This window comes from Myotis yumanensis, unplaced genomic scaffold, assembly GCF_028538775.1.
Source record: "Myotis yumanensis isolate MYYU_CA2020_CCGP unplaced genomic scaffold, mMyoYum1.0.hap1 SCAF_8, whole genome shotgun sequence".
Lineage (NCBI taxonomy): Eukaryota > Metazoa > Chordata > Mammalia > Chiroptera > Vespertilionidae > Myotis > Myotis yumanensis.
The window spans coordinates 77,571,449-77,586,337 of NW_027223759.1; the positions used below are offsets into that span (position 1 = coordinate 77,571,449).

General features: G+C 37.8%; 1 pseudogene; it reads right to left on the reverse strand.

The window, feature by feature from the left end:
* Positions 1-441: 441 nt before the first annotated feature.
* Positions 442-14,889, reverse strand: part of LOC139015727 (pro-glucagon-like) — a 34,628-nt pseudogene continuing 20,180 nt past the window's right edge.

Genomic DNA, 14,889 nt, shown 5'->3' on the forward strand with positions numbered 1-14,889 from the left:
GGTCAAGGAATATAAAGTATATAAATAGTTATAAAAAGCCATTATAACCCATCAAGATAAGTGGTTACTTTTTGTGTTTAGATTTTTATTACTATTCTTATTACATTAATTATATAATACCAAATTTATTTATGCTAAAAATTCAAAATACATAGCAATCTTGAATGTCACATTATCACGTGAATGATGCATATTCCATGTTTTATTCTTATCTGTGTTCCTAGTGCCCTGTCCCTTAATTGACACTCAGGAAATATTTTTGGAGTAAGTGGGTGAATGAGTAAATGTGTAATTATCTAAAACAAATATAATGATGTATTCTTAAATGAGTCATACTTTTGCTTATCTACCAAGAGAGCAAAGACTCCCCTCCCCACACAAGGAACAACCTGTAGCTGTTTATGAAAGTTTTGATGGTTTTCAGAATGCACTAAAATGCAATCACCTGTCGGTAATTTTGTTCTGCAGCAGCTACTTTAGATGTTCCTGGGTGGGAAGATTATCATGAACTGTTTTCATTTCATCAGAGAAAGAGCCATCAGCATGTCTGCGGCGGAGCATTACATGATTGCCTGGTAGTAACCTGAGGACAAGGGGGATAAATATCAGTATTTGGTTAAATGCTTTATATACATGCTTTCTGATTGCGTATCACTGGTAACGTGTGCGGGTCACTGAGAAAACAGGATGTCATGTTTACAGAGGGCCAAATGTGAGAACCTGCATGAACTGGTGCATGTCAGAATGGACAACCTGGAGGTAGTGAAGAGCAGAGCAGGACGGGAAACCCAGCCTGTAAAACTTCATGCCTTCCGCAGTGGTCCAGCTGCTCCAGAGATTTTAGTATATTCGCAACACAGAAGTTATTATTGAGACGATTAGTCTGTTTAATATTCAGAAAAATGAAAAGCTAGTGGTTATTAGAACAGCCTTGCAAAGTGCAGTATTAAGGGATTAAACTTTTTATTAGATTTTCTGTTTTTATTAGTTTAATTAGCAGCATATTTGGTGCCCCTTTAAAATATCATAAAATATCCTCAAGTATAAGCGACTATTTTACCACTGACTTTGTAAATTGGGTCATCAATGTTTAAAAAAGCAGTGACAATATCAGGTTATTAGCTAAATAGTAATACAATCCCTTTTGTCTTAAGATTTCTCCAAGTCTCAGTAAGCTTGCTTTAACTTTCACAAAAAATTGAGTTGAAGGTGAATTTCCTGCTTCTCATAATTCAAATGTCAATCAAAATGGTCAAGAGCAAATGAGACGGTTCAGGGGTCTCTTTGGTTGTGGTAAGATCCAAGAAGGTACCTAAGGGGCTTAGTCTCATTTTCAGCTGTGAAACTTTAATGGCTATTTATAGGACAGTCCCATCAAAAAATAGGGATGTTGTGAAATATATGGATGTTCATTAAAAATCTTAAGTTTAATCCCTTTCAGTCTTTATCAGATTGTTAGCTAAATAGTAACACAAATATTTGTTGATCCCGTATGTAAATACTTAACTTCAAAATTTAAGTTTTCAGCATTATTTCTTTTTTCCTTATCCGTAGTTTTTCTAGATTAAGCTTATTATCCTGATGTAGTTCTCAATAGCATCCTCTTCTCAAACATGTCTTGGATTGACAAATGAATAGCCTCATTATAACACAACTCTAATGTGTGAAAAAAACACCACCTGTCTGACTCTGTTATTAATACTTGCTACTACAGATAAAACATATTAAACTCTTGTAGATTGTCCCCACTAATAGGAGTTATTTCCTTACTTTGTGATAATATACTAATTGCTTCTATAACTCAAATCAATAAATAGATAACTGTAGTGTAAGTTTTCAACATCATGCAAAAATAAAAAATAAAGTTAAATAAGAGTGTACAGATTTAACTCTTGCCTTCCTAGGCCTTTCACTAGCCAAGCAATGAATTCCTTGGCAGCTTGGCCTTCCAAATAAGAACTTAAATCACTGGTAAAGGTCCCTTCAGCGTGTCTCTCAAATTCATCATCACGTTTGGCAATGCCATTCCTGATAGAAATGTGAACAGTATATTGAAGATCTGACTCTTTAGCAATATGGTTCTCACTTGGAAGTAGTGGCAGCTTGGGGTTGAAGAGACTGAGGGAGATTTAGGAGATGAGGGTAGTTAGGAGACTCGTCCTGAAACTACATGAAGTACCTGAACGGATGGTTGATGGGCGAGAGATAATAGCAGTTAAGGGGAGCATTGGCCCACTCAGCACACCCATTTCCACCTCTTCTGCTTATCCATGCCATTGATTATTACTGTTGCATTTACTTCTGCCTCAGTGTATGTGGACTCTCCAATATGTTATGCAGCTTGCAGACAAGGCAGCTGTTTGTTAATACTTACGGGATCAGACATAGTTAAGTGAGTCAAGGGAAAGCTAGGGACCATCTCAAAATGTCATCAAAAGAACCACGTGATAATGGATGAAAGGAAACATGTGATGGGACAGCAGTGAGGAAAGCTAAGATGCTGACTCCATATCATCCTCAAATGTGATCTGTGTAGGTGGTTGACCAGCTGCCCTCCCGCATCTATTACCCTGGAAGGTCTCATCTTAAACGCACAACAGAAACCGCCTGAGGGTGAGGATTATTTTACATTATATTACCAAATTGTAGCATTCCCTTTCCAGAAATGAGGATAATTGTTTTCTTTCAAATTTCTCTTATTTCACCAATGGCCAGTCTGTAGTCACTAACAGGGACTTCTACCAGTGTCTGCTCTGACTATGACCACATCTTTCCTGTCCTGCCCTTCCACTTTAAGAACTTTTGGTAAACCACTCTGTCTCTCCAATTCTTCCAGCTGACCCATATTCTCTCTCTCTCTCTCTCTCTCTCTCTCTCTCTCTCTCTCTCTTTCTCTCTCTCTCTCTCTCTCTCTCTCTCTCTCTCCAGGCAAATCTATGTCCTTATCCTGATATTTAGATTTCTTTAGCTACTTTGGATGCACAACTCCCTTCCCTTGTGGGCCACTCTCCAAAGAAATTGTGAAGTTCCATCATCTCGGTGAAACCCTTGTGAAAGATTTCCCTCAGTAGTCTACATGCACTGTAAAACCCAACACTGTCAACGAAAATCCAACATTAAAACGTATGCTTTACGAAGGGCTTGTGCTCTTATTTGCATTCTTCTCTCTTTATGTGGTGCAGCCAGGCTATAATTTTAAATGTGTGTCTTGGATTGTATTCTACAAGAAAATGACTGCATCTCTTTCCATTCCTTACCACGATTACCTTGGCTAGGGGTTACTTTAAATGTGATTATAGTCATGAGTTTGAACCCTACAAGGGAATGTTGAATTTGCTCTTTTGGTCAAAAAATAGATTCCTCACAGTTCATGTCTAAAAAAGTCAGCTTTCAATTTTAATAGAAAATGGGTAAGAGAGTAAATATTGCTAAGACCACAGTGGGGAAAATGATTTAAAATCTACGTTTCATTACAGGGTGGGTAAGGCATTTTCAGGGTGAGAAGTGGGACTTTCAGAGGCATAATATGCAGGATAGCCTCACCAACCTTGAAATCATCAAAGCTGAAAGAGCTTATACGCCCTATTTGATGAGCATAATAACCTAATGAAAGTCAGGAGATATTTTAGACATAGTTAAGTAACACATTTGTGTGCAAATTTGGGGCTAGGTTTAGACTCTCACTTTTTGCCGTTCATCATCGAATCCATGAACTCCTGGACACAGTCGTTTTGCAGAAACTCGTTAAACTCCATGATCAATATTTGTTCATCTGTAAAGCGCTTCTCTTTATGTATCTGATGCAGATCATTGAGCAAGTCTGTCCGTGGAGCTGGGAGCGAGCTGTGAAGAACAGTGATTGGTGCAACTAAGTCTCTTCCTGAGTGGACTCACTCAAGAAGCACCTTGAAAACACAAGACCACAGGAAATTAAAAGGCAGGTGCTTTGAGCATTTCAGTTGATATGAGGAACACCTTGTTTGACACGGGAATCTCAGAGTTTTGTTAGAGTTGAATGCACTCTGATTCTAAATCCTGGGAGCAGATTTTTAACTGGCTTCCTCTTTACTAAAATAAGATTAAATAAATAGTTTTTTTTAAAGTAATTAGTGTACTTATGATTCTGCTAGTAATGATAGAAGAGAACAATGACTTGACTATTTTAAAAGAGTGAAGAATCCCAAATCATTTGGGCAGCTGATCTGAGTTCTGAACTTTGTGTGCATGTGTCAATATAAAAATGTAGCTCCATTACCTGGTTACATGATAGCTGATGATGAAAGAGAAAGACAATTAAAAATTGAAAGAATGCCAAGAAAAATCCCACTTGCTAATTTCAAACTGTGTAGTGGACAGTCCACATGCTGGTAATCAACAGTTGTTTGCCATGGCAAATATGGAGAAATATTCAATAGTATTAATACTCAGAAATAAAATTGAGATACTATTCTCACCTGTCAAAATAGCAAAGACTAAATATGGGGGAAGGTATTATGAAAGGAGTATTTCTGTAAGGCTGAGCGGAGTGTGCATGTGTATGACTTTTCTGGAAAGCAAGCTGGCAAGATATTATAAAAGACTTAAACTTATTCAAACCCTTTGACACAGTAATTTTAGTACCAAAAATCTAGCTTCAGGAAAAAGTAAAAAAATGTAGGGAGAAAAGTTATTTGCAGCATTCTTTGTAGAAAAATGTATGAACTCAAGTGTTCAATAGAAGAGGAATAGCTAAATAAATATTGTACACTGATGAGATGAAATAGTATGCAGCTATTAAATATCATACATTTAATAGATATTTGTAATGCTATACGAAAGATCTAAGAATACAATGCTAAGATAAAAGGCATAATATGAAGCTGTATAATGATCTGAGATATATACTATATACAGTACATACATAACATTTTGTGCATATTTTGTATCATGAGCATGTATGACTTTTACAATTAGTAAGAAACAGTGTTTTTTTAAATAAAGGAATAAAAAAAGAAAAAGTTGGTGTGAATAATTAAAATAATCTACTATGCAGTGTGTGAGTAGTGAATGGATAGATAGGATCAGCTGAAGATTTCAACAAGCTATAATCTCCTATATAACACATTTTCCAACATAGCCTACTCCTTTGGTTTCGAAACAACATACTGATCTATACTCCAGAAACAACTTTATCACAATGATATTTTAAACTTTTTAAAATTGTACAGAGTAGTAACCCTCAGTTACTGAGACCGATTCACAAATTATAGTTTTCACAGGCTGTATTATAACCATCGTGCTATGTTAGTTCAAGTCAAAAGAGTGAATACCTGGACTTCTCCTCTGTGTCCTGAAGGGAACGCTGCCAGCTGCCTTGGACCAGCATCACAAATAATGCAGCCACAAAGTAAATGCTTTTCATGTTTGCTGCCTGTTGGTGCACAGAGAATGGGAGAGGTTGGGGGAGGGAGAAAGGCAACCATATTTAAACACATCAGGCTCAATTCATTTAATTATGATAAAGTAAATATTATAAAAAAAGAAAATCTACTTTATTTTGAGTATATTTTAAAAAGTAAATTATATTTTCCCCCAGATTTTTTTGGGGGGTCAAAAAAAAAGATTTAAAAAATGTGTACCACCTTTAAGGTTTTTCATTAATGTAGGACACTTCTGTTAATAATTAGAAGGTTCATTTTCAGATATGGAATTAAAAATGTCTATGATAAACATTTAAGATACCCACTGTAGATGATATGCTACATATGGTTAGCCTGAATGTCACCTTATCTATAATGCCACCCCCTTCACTATCAATCTGGCTTTGAATTAATAGTCCTTCACTTTCAAGCATTTACATTATACTGCATTTCAACCATCTTAAAGTAGCCTTGGGCTACAACTTGGCATACCAGCTCTCGGTTTAGATGTACTATTCATTTATATTTTAAATAGTATAACTTGGTCTCGACTTTGTAATTATAAAGCAGCCAACAGATGTGAGGTATTTTAGCGTGCTTTGACCTGTTCTAAATTAAAGTGGAAAAATGCTTTTAAAGACAAGCAATTTGCAACAAGAACAAATGCTTCTGGCAACTTGAACAAGTAAGAAACTCAAGAGATCACTGTCATAATGAAAATTAATGCCTCTTTCTGAAGTCTCAGAAGTCCCCAGATTGTTTTATAATTGGACTTAGTCTAAGACGTGTCATTCACTTTTTGTGATACCCTAGGCCTAGTTGTGGGATATACCTGGTTGCTTGTCCTTGTACCACAAGCAGATGCCCCATGAAGCCACAGGATGCCAAAGGCATGATGAGGCAGTGTGTAAGGTGGGAACTAAAATGAATTTGGGGCAGAAGATCCCCACAGGGCAAGCTCCTCTATTTTCTGAATAGAAACCTCAAGTACAGCATTTGTCATGGATTCTCTCTACTACTCAAGTCCCACCATGTTTCCATGAGATGTGGGGATTTCAATCCAAGTTTGATTATGTTTATCCATAAATAATCTGAATGAGTATTTTTAGCAAATGGCATTTGGTTGGAAATAAGGATTTTACAAATATTATCATTTCAAACTATCAATCTTTTCTTTAACATCCTAGCCATATTTACTGTCTAGCTTTGGCACTAAAACATGGAAACTGGAATTCCAACAGTGGTATTTTTTTCTTTGAAATATTGTCTCTTTAGATTAAGTAGTTAGTTAAACAAAGCAAGATAATAGTAATTACATATTCTCCCTTCTTCATTCATCAACATGAAATTACTAATTTGGCATTTTGCTATGCTTCGGTTGATCTAGTCATAAACTTTGGAAACGTTGCCATATATGTAGGTAGTGTCTTCTGATTATACATCTCAATTATAAATTCATGCCTTCCAGAATTAAAAAAAATCAAAGATTTATTTTAGAATTACACCACTGTTGCAAAAACAAATTAGTCCCAAGTAATTTCTTCTATGCAAAGTCCCTAAAGGTTTTACAAAATCTTCACTATATTCTATATGGAGGGAGATTTAAAGCATGTGCTGTTCTGCTGCTATGGGAGCCATTGGAGGGGGAAACAGTAGTGAATGATCCAAGACTTCTATAGGCAGTGAGTTGAGTTCTACTGAAAGAGAAACTGATTTTAAAAATTTTATTCGTTCATTTGCAAGTTTATAGAATTGTGAAAAACTTTGAGAATAAGTTTAATTGTTTGAATGCCACTACTGAGGAAGGAAATATTTATATTATTTAAGATTCAAAATCTTTTTAAAAAATATATTTCATTGTTTTTTTTACACAGAGGAAGGGAGAAGGATAGAGAGTTAGAAACATCAATGAGAGAGAAGCATTGACCAGCTGCCTCCTGCGCACCCCCCACTGGGCATGTGCCTGCAACCAAGGTACATTCCCTTGACCAGAATTGAACCCGGGACTCTTCAGTCCCCAGGCCAACACTATTTCCAGTGAGCCAAACCGGCCAGGGTTAGATTCAAAATCTTATTCAATAATAGAAGAATTTCCAATTAATCCCCTTCACATCCTTCAGATAGCCTAAGGAGAGAATGTGTAGTTTTCTAAAAACCACACATTTCCACTCAAATTTAAAGGGAAAATATGGGAACATAGCATTCTCTGTGTAGGAAGTCTTTTAGAAAATTAATCTTAGACATAAGTAAGTGACATTATATAATATCTCTAAATGTATTGGTGTTGTAGGTCAAATACATACTTTTTAAAACTGATCAGCTCATTTCCTCTCATAGGTCCTTGGTATGTGTAGGAAAACACACCATTTGATCATTTACTCCATTGAGGATCTTTGTAAATCATTCTTTGTCCCTAGGGCTTAAATATGTATTTTAGGGCATCTGATTTTGTTTCTATAGAGATTTACTAACATTATATTTCAGATTGTGGGCATTTTAGACATTTTATTTATGCCTATTGGTCCTGAATACATAGTAGACAATTATTAATGGGAGGTTTCTCTCAGCTCCATACAAAGAATTCCCAATAATTGATTAGTTCACTGCACCAAATATGTCGTCTTATTTACAAACAGCTGATTTCATGGACTTTGAGTGTTTGATAGAGTTATCAGAAATTTGAATATTTGAAAGATGATGTTGATTCTTCTCTTTTAGAAAATGATAGTTTTTCACTGACAAGGAGCAATTGCTAATATAGCCTCTCTAATGAACACATTACTGCTGATTGTAAAAGGGGCCTTCTGTTCAAAGTGATAGACACGTTAATCAAATCTAAGGAAAATATTTATATACTTAAAATGTTACCCCTTATTTTAAAAACACAGTTCTCATAACAGTTAAGTCTTATAACAAGTTCATTTATTTGAATCTTTGTTTTTTCTTTCAACTTCATATCTTTTTATTGAATTAGTTTTTCTACTCATTTTGCGGCTTCACTGTGTTGACGTTTATATAAAATATTTTCCATCACTTTTTTCAACTCAATTCTACCCTGTGTAGTATTAGTGAATAGTATAAGATGAAAGAACAACATTTGAATTCATACTTTATCCCCTTAAAAATACTTACCTATACCCAAATCTGAATAGACAGTCTTACAATCACTCAATAGGAATCTTACCTTCTGATATCAGGCTTAGAATAGAGCAGGTGGAGGGAGAGCGAGCCCTCTTTGGAACTGGAGATGAGCTGGGTCCTGAGCTCTGTGTTCTGCACCAAAGCGCACTGCTTTTATATACTCTCTAGCGCTGCTGAGCCCCACAGATATTACGCTGATAATATAAATTTCTCCTCTGTAAGTAATGGGCTTTGTTACAAACGCTTTTACTCGCCCACTCCCTTCACTCATCTCATTCTACCCTTGCACTGGGTGGGATCTCAGAGGCCAGGAAACTTTATTTACTCTCTTGCTTTATTTTTAATTCCTGAGGAACGGAAAGGACATTTGGGAAACTCACCTTTCACTCACCAATCAGGTATGAAAATTGCTGACGCACTCTTGTTGTAGTGTACACCGCGAGTCGAACACAGGACGCTTCAGTCACGGAATCAAATCAAGGAGTCTTCAATGCAAAAGCTAGCAGCTACAAGGGGGCATTAGCTCTCTCCAAATCTCGAAGTCCCGAGTGAGTACAGCAGCAAGCTTATTAAGGCAAAAACCACATCCTGCTAGATGTTGGAATGTGGAACTACCTTGTGAAAGCAGTTTGTACAGAAGCCAAATTGAGCAAAGTTACCTATCTCTAAAGGTTATCTATAGTTTCAGTTCCTGGAGCCACTGAGTCAAGGGAAAGCATTATGGGGCTCTGGTTCTCAGGCACAGGAGAATAGCCTTTGTAAAAGCACAAGGGGACCGGCAACAAAATGGGGTGGTTTATGGGAGTTTCCAGGTCTTATCCTGGAAACAGAGGTCAAAATGGAGTCACTTAGGCTAACTACCCTATTATTTAAACAAGCAAATGTTTACAGAAGCCAGAATATCAGGGTTAAAATTTGAAACAGCAGTTTTTACCCAAGATGGAGGTTACTATGCTTCACTCGGAGGTGAATTTTGATGCTGCAGATGTGATATTACTTAGTTTATGGCTAACCTTTTTTGAGGATGGCCTCAATTAAGGGTCTTACAAGGCTTTCCGTTTTGCTACTTAGTTATGATGAATTTATCTGAATATAATCCTTTCATCTCCCCAAATAAATACATCACTCACTTAAAACATGGTTAGTAATCTTCTCATCCACACTATATGGAATTAATTTGTATTTGGGGGCAATTTTAAAGAATATTCATTCGAACCTAAACTGTTCTATTGCAATAAATTGGAGTCCAGAACAAGGATAAAGCAAAATGAGGATTAAACATCCAAGATAGGGGATGCTAATAAGACAGGGTTTAGTATTTCTTTTTCCTTCTAATGGATATTTAAAGGCTAATTCTACTGATAAGAGAGCTGGACACTAATTTACAAAAGGACAAGATAAAATCATCCTATCATATGTATTTTTTGAGCTTCATCATCTGCCACTTAGGACTTCAATGATCTATAGGATTTAGCAGCTATGAGTCAGATCACTTTAGACAAAGAGAAATATAGGAAGTGACTGGACAGACAGCATGAGGACTCTGTAAGTGTGATTAGATTTTAGTCTGGCTTCTGTCAACATGTTGTGTGACTGTGGTCCAGTCACACAGCGCCCTGTGCCTCAGCTTCTGGAACTGTAAAATGAGAGGGTGGCTTCAAGGACCCTTCTAAAATAAAAATCTAATTCTATGTGACAAACCCATCACCACATTTTCTCACTAGGTTTCAGTCTTATAATATCATCAGCAGCGTGATGAACCTGATGACTTGTACAGAAGTAAAACACTGATACAAATGGAGGAACATTTCCAATGTACTTAAACTTGTCAGTTGTGGATTGGATCCACTATTGGGTAGAGAACTACTTACATGCCATGGGGATTAATCCTACGTGTAATTGGAAAACCTCAGGAAGGAGTTTCCATGCTGGTGATTTCTGATGATAGAAGGCGGTGCTATTCAAAGCATAGTCTATGGGCCGGAATCACCTGCTAGAAATGTACACTCTGGGCCAAGCCCAGACTTACTGAATAAGAACCTGCATTTTACCAAGATTCCAGGCAATTCATATGCACATTAAGGTTTGTGAAGCACAGCTGCATAAAACACCATCTCATTTCTCCACCTCCTCCCTGGTGCTTGCTGCAGTTTTGACCTGAGGACTGCCTCTTGGCACTGCCAGCAGGGGGGGCAAAAGAGCAGAGAACAGTGACACTCAGGGCCATCTGGATGAACACATAAATGCAGTAATGGCGTGAGAGTGTGATTTAGTTTAACATATGATCAAATTGTGCTTCCCTCTTGCCCTGATCCTCATGAGTATATTGGCTACAGTTTATTGTTTGGCATTCAGTTCTACTTTCTTCCTTGCCCATGTGGGTAGATGCTTCTTTGCCTCTCCCTTTCTGTGTCTCTGTTTTTCTTTTCTCTTCAGGTGCTACTTGTTTATGGAGCAGTCCTAAGGAGGGAGCTCTGCAGATGATGTAAAGATATAAGATATCAAGATATTAAGCCAACACAACATCTGGCATCTCAGTAAATGTCCTCTCCCAATATCTCACGAAAACTTGTCTCTTTCCCTCCACCCCACGTGCTTTCTATGATTTCAGAAGTGACAATCCCAAGTTCTTCCAGGAAATTTCCTCTCGCTTCATCTCCAGCCCACCAACACCGATTCTTGGGGTGCTTCACACCATAAGCATTCTGAGAATACAGAAGCATTAAGAACCCCACTATATAGCGCACGGCTCTAGGAAGGGCAAATCAAGCTCTTACGGACCTTGCATTATTAGAAATTAAGACAAGCATCAAGTGCATTTTGAATGTCTAGATCTTCCAATATTGTCCCAAAACCAGCCTCCACTTGGCATCCTATTCCCATCGTAGCAGTTATTTATTTAGATGAGAGTCAAGAAAAGTAGTGGCCTTATATTTATGACTAGTGTTAAAAAGCTTGTCTGGAAGTAGGGAAGTTCCGATTGATGTCACCTATAGTTTTCCTATAAGGCTACAAGGAGGGTGCCTGGTGTTCTGAGTTTGTAAAGGTTTGACCTCAGGATATGAAAGGTCAATTTAATTTGATATAGGTAACATAAAACACAATTACTATATGGAATAGAGTGCAAAAATTTACACTCTATTAGGGAAAATAGGGAGATGCATTATGGAAAGATAGTAGGCTACCTTTGGTAGGAGGAGATGAAAGGGGACAACTATGTAAACTTACTCATAATTGTATTTAAAAATTAGAAGAATGTACAGGAGACTAAGGAAAGTGTTTTCCTGTAGTTTGAAGCAGTGGGTTAGATGGGAACAAGGAGAAAATAATACTCTTCATCATGCACTTCTTAAGGTGTTTTGATTTTCTAGGCCATTTAATTTAATTATCAATTTAACCCCCTCCCCTAAAACCTATTTACAACCACTTTGGGAAAAGGTTAAACTCTAAAGCTAAAGGTACAACTATGCTTTGACTCATAATTCCACTATTATCCAAGAGAAATGAAAACATATATCCACAGAAAGCCTCATAAAAATATCTGCAACAGAGAAACCAAGATGGCGGCATAGGTATACACCAGAAATTGCTGCCTCCCACAACTTCAAAAATACATCTAAAAGACAAAATGAATATCATCCAGAACTACAGGAAGGCTAGCTGAGTGGAAATTCTACAACTAGAGAAAAGTAGAAAAACACACAGAGACTCAGAGGACCCGCAGAGGTGGAGTGCAGAGGTATGGAGGCGCACGTGGAAAGGGCTGGCGGCTGAGAACATGGCTGCGTTTTTAAATCGAGAGGGAGTCAAAAGCCCCTGACTGCTCTGAATTCCAGTTCCGGGAAGTCTATGGGGATCCAGACTCATACAGGGAGAAACTGGACTGTCTAGCAGCGGGCAGAACTCGGAACTCAAGGGCGGATTTCTCTCAAAGGTGCTTCCAGCAATTACTGGGACACTGATACACCAGGCCCCTTAGGGCAGGACTGAGGATCAGCCATAGCTGCTTGCTCCACCCTGTTGATTCCCTGAGACCCCGCCCCACGAAAGCTGCAGCAGAGACTTTTATATATGAGTGCCCTGGCCCTTTGCAATCTGAAAATTATGTAACAAACTGCAGCTGGCCCAGACAGACCCAGAACTTCCAAGAGAAGGCCCAAGGCCCCACAGCAGCTTGCACTGCTTCACAGCTGGGCCTCATCGAGGCACCTCCAAAGACCAAACAAGAAAGGGGAATCTGCAGATATCTTCGATGCTCCTGCTGGGTAGCCTCAGAAAAGGCTAAATTAGTACCTCCTTAGATCCAAGAGCCAGTGTACCCAGTGGTCAGAGTGGGACCATCCAGATTACAACTCCTCAGATCCATAAGGGACACACTCAGGGGGCAGACTCAGTGAGCACCAAAGCCCCACTGAAGCAAGTCTTGCTCCATAAGGGTGTCTTCAGCACAGTTCTTCCACCATAGACACAGCTGATTCTCACAGCCAATTGGCCTGGAGGTCAATTCCTTTCAGCGATACCTACAACAATCAAGGCTTAACTACAACAAGACTGTGCACAATGCCCAAAAAGGGGTGCACCAAGAGTGTCCACCTCAGGTAATTGGGGAGGCTGAGCCACTGGGCCCTATAGCTCACCTAGCACAAAAGCCACTCTACCAACACAGGGAAGCATAAAAAATGCGGAGACAAAGAAATAGGTCACATATGACAGAAATGGAGGAAAGCAAACTACTGGATATAGAGTTCACAATCACACTTCTAAGGTTTTTCAAGAATTTTCCAGAAACTGCCGATAAATTTAGTGAGACCCTGTAGGATATGAAAAAAGAACAACTAGAAATTAAGCATACACTGACTGAAATAAAGAATAATATACACAGATCCAAAAGCAGACAAGAGGATCCCAAGCATCAAGTCAAAGATTTGAAATACAACGAAGCAAAAAATTCCCAACAAGAAAAGCAAAATGAAAAAAGAATCCAAAATATAAAGATAGTGTAAGGAGCCTCTGGGACAACTTCAAGCGTACCAACATCTGAATTATAGGGGTGCCAGAAGAAGAGAGAGAGCAAGATATTGAAAACCTATTTGAAGAAATAATGACAGAAAACTTCCCCTAGCTGGTGAAAGAAATAGACTTACAAGTCCAGGAAGTGCAGAGAACCCCAAACAAAAGGAATCCAAAGAGGTCCACACCAAGACACATCATAATTAAAATGCCAAAAGCAAAAGACAAAGAGAGAATCTTAAAAGCAGCAAGAGAAAAACACTCAGTTACCTACAAGGGATTACCCATATGACTGTCAGCTGATTTCTCAACAGAAACTATGCAGGCCAGAAGGGAGTGGCAAGAAATATTCAAAATGATGAATACCAAGAACCTACAACCAAGATTACTTTATCCAGAAAAGCTATCATTCAGAATTGAAGGTCAGATAAAGAGCTTCACAGATAAGAAAAAGCTAAAGGAGTTCATCACCACCATACCAGTGTTATATGAAATGCTGAAAGCTATCCTTTAAGAAGAGGAAGAAGAAAAAGGTAAAGATTAAAATTATGAACAGCAAATACATATCTATCACCAAGTGAATCTAAAAATCAAGTGAATAAAAAATCTGATGAACAGAATAAACTGGTGAATATAATAGAACCAGGGGCATAGAAAGGGAGTGGACTGATAATTCTTGGGGGGAAAGGGGTGTGGGGTGCAGGAAGAGACTGGACAAAAATTGTACACCTATTGATGAGGACAGAGGGAGGGGTAAGGGTAGAGGGTGGGGTGGGAACTGAGTGGAGGAGAGCTATGGGGAGTAAAAAGAGGAAAAACTGTAATGATCTGAACAATAAAGATTTAATTAAAAACAAATATTCGCAACAGCTTTATATACAATAACTAAAAAGTGAAAACAACCAAACTATCCATCAACAAAAGAAAGAATAGACACATTTTGGCATGAAATTGGTCCAAAGGGAGACTACTAAACAATAAGAACAAAAAGGAACCAATAACATACTGGTAGCAGCATGGATGAATTCCATAGTATTATGCTGAGTAAAAGAAGCTGGACACAAAAAGCTACATGCTGCATGAACCAATTTGTAGATGTTAAAAAACAGGTAAAACTAAGGTTAACAAAACTCAGAACTGTGTTTGTGTCTTTCTCAGGAGACAGAAATATTCTATATTGTGAAAGGGGTCTGTGTTACCCAGGTATGTTTGATTGTCAAAATGCTGTAGCTAAGATTTGTCATTTCAATTAGTGTAAATTTTAACTAAAGAAAAAAAGTAATAAAATTAAAAGAGGGGTATGGGTGAATGAATAAATAATATAAGCATGGCGGAATTA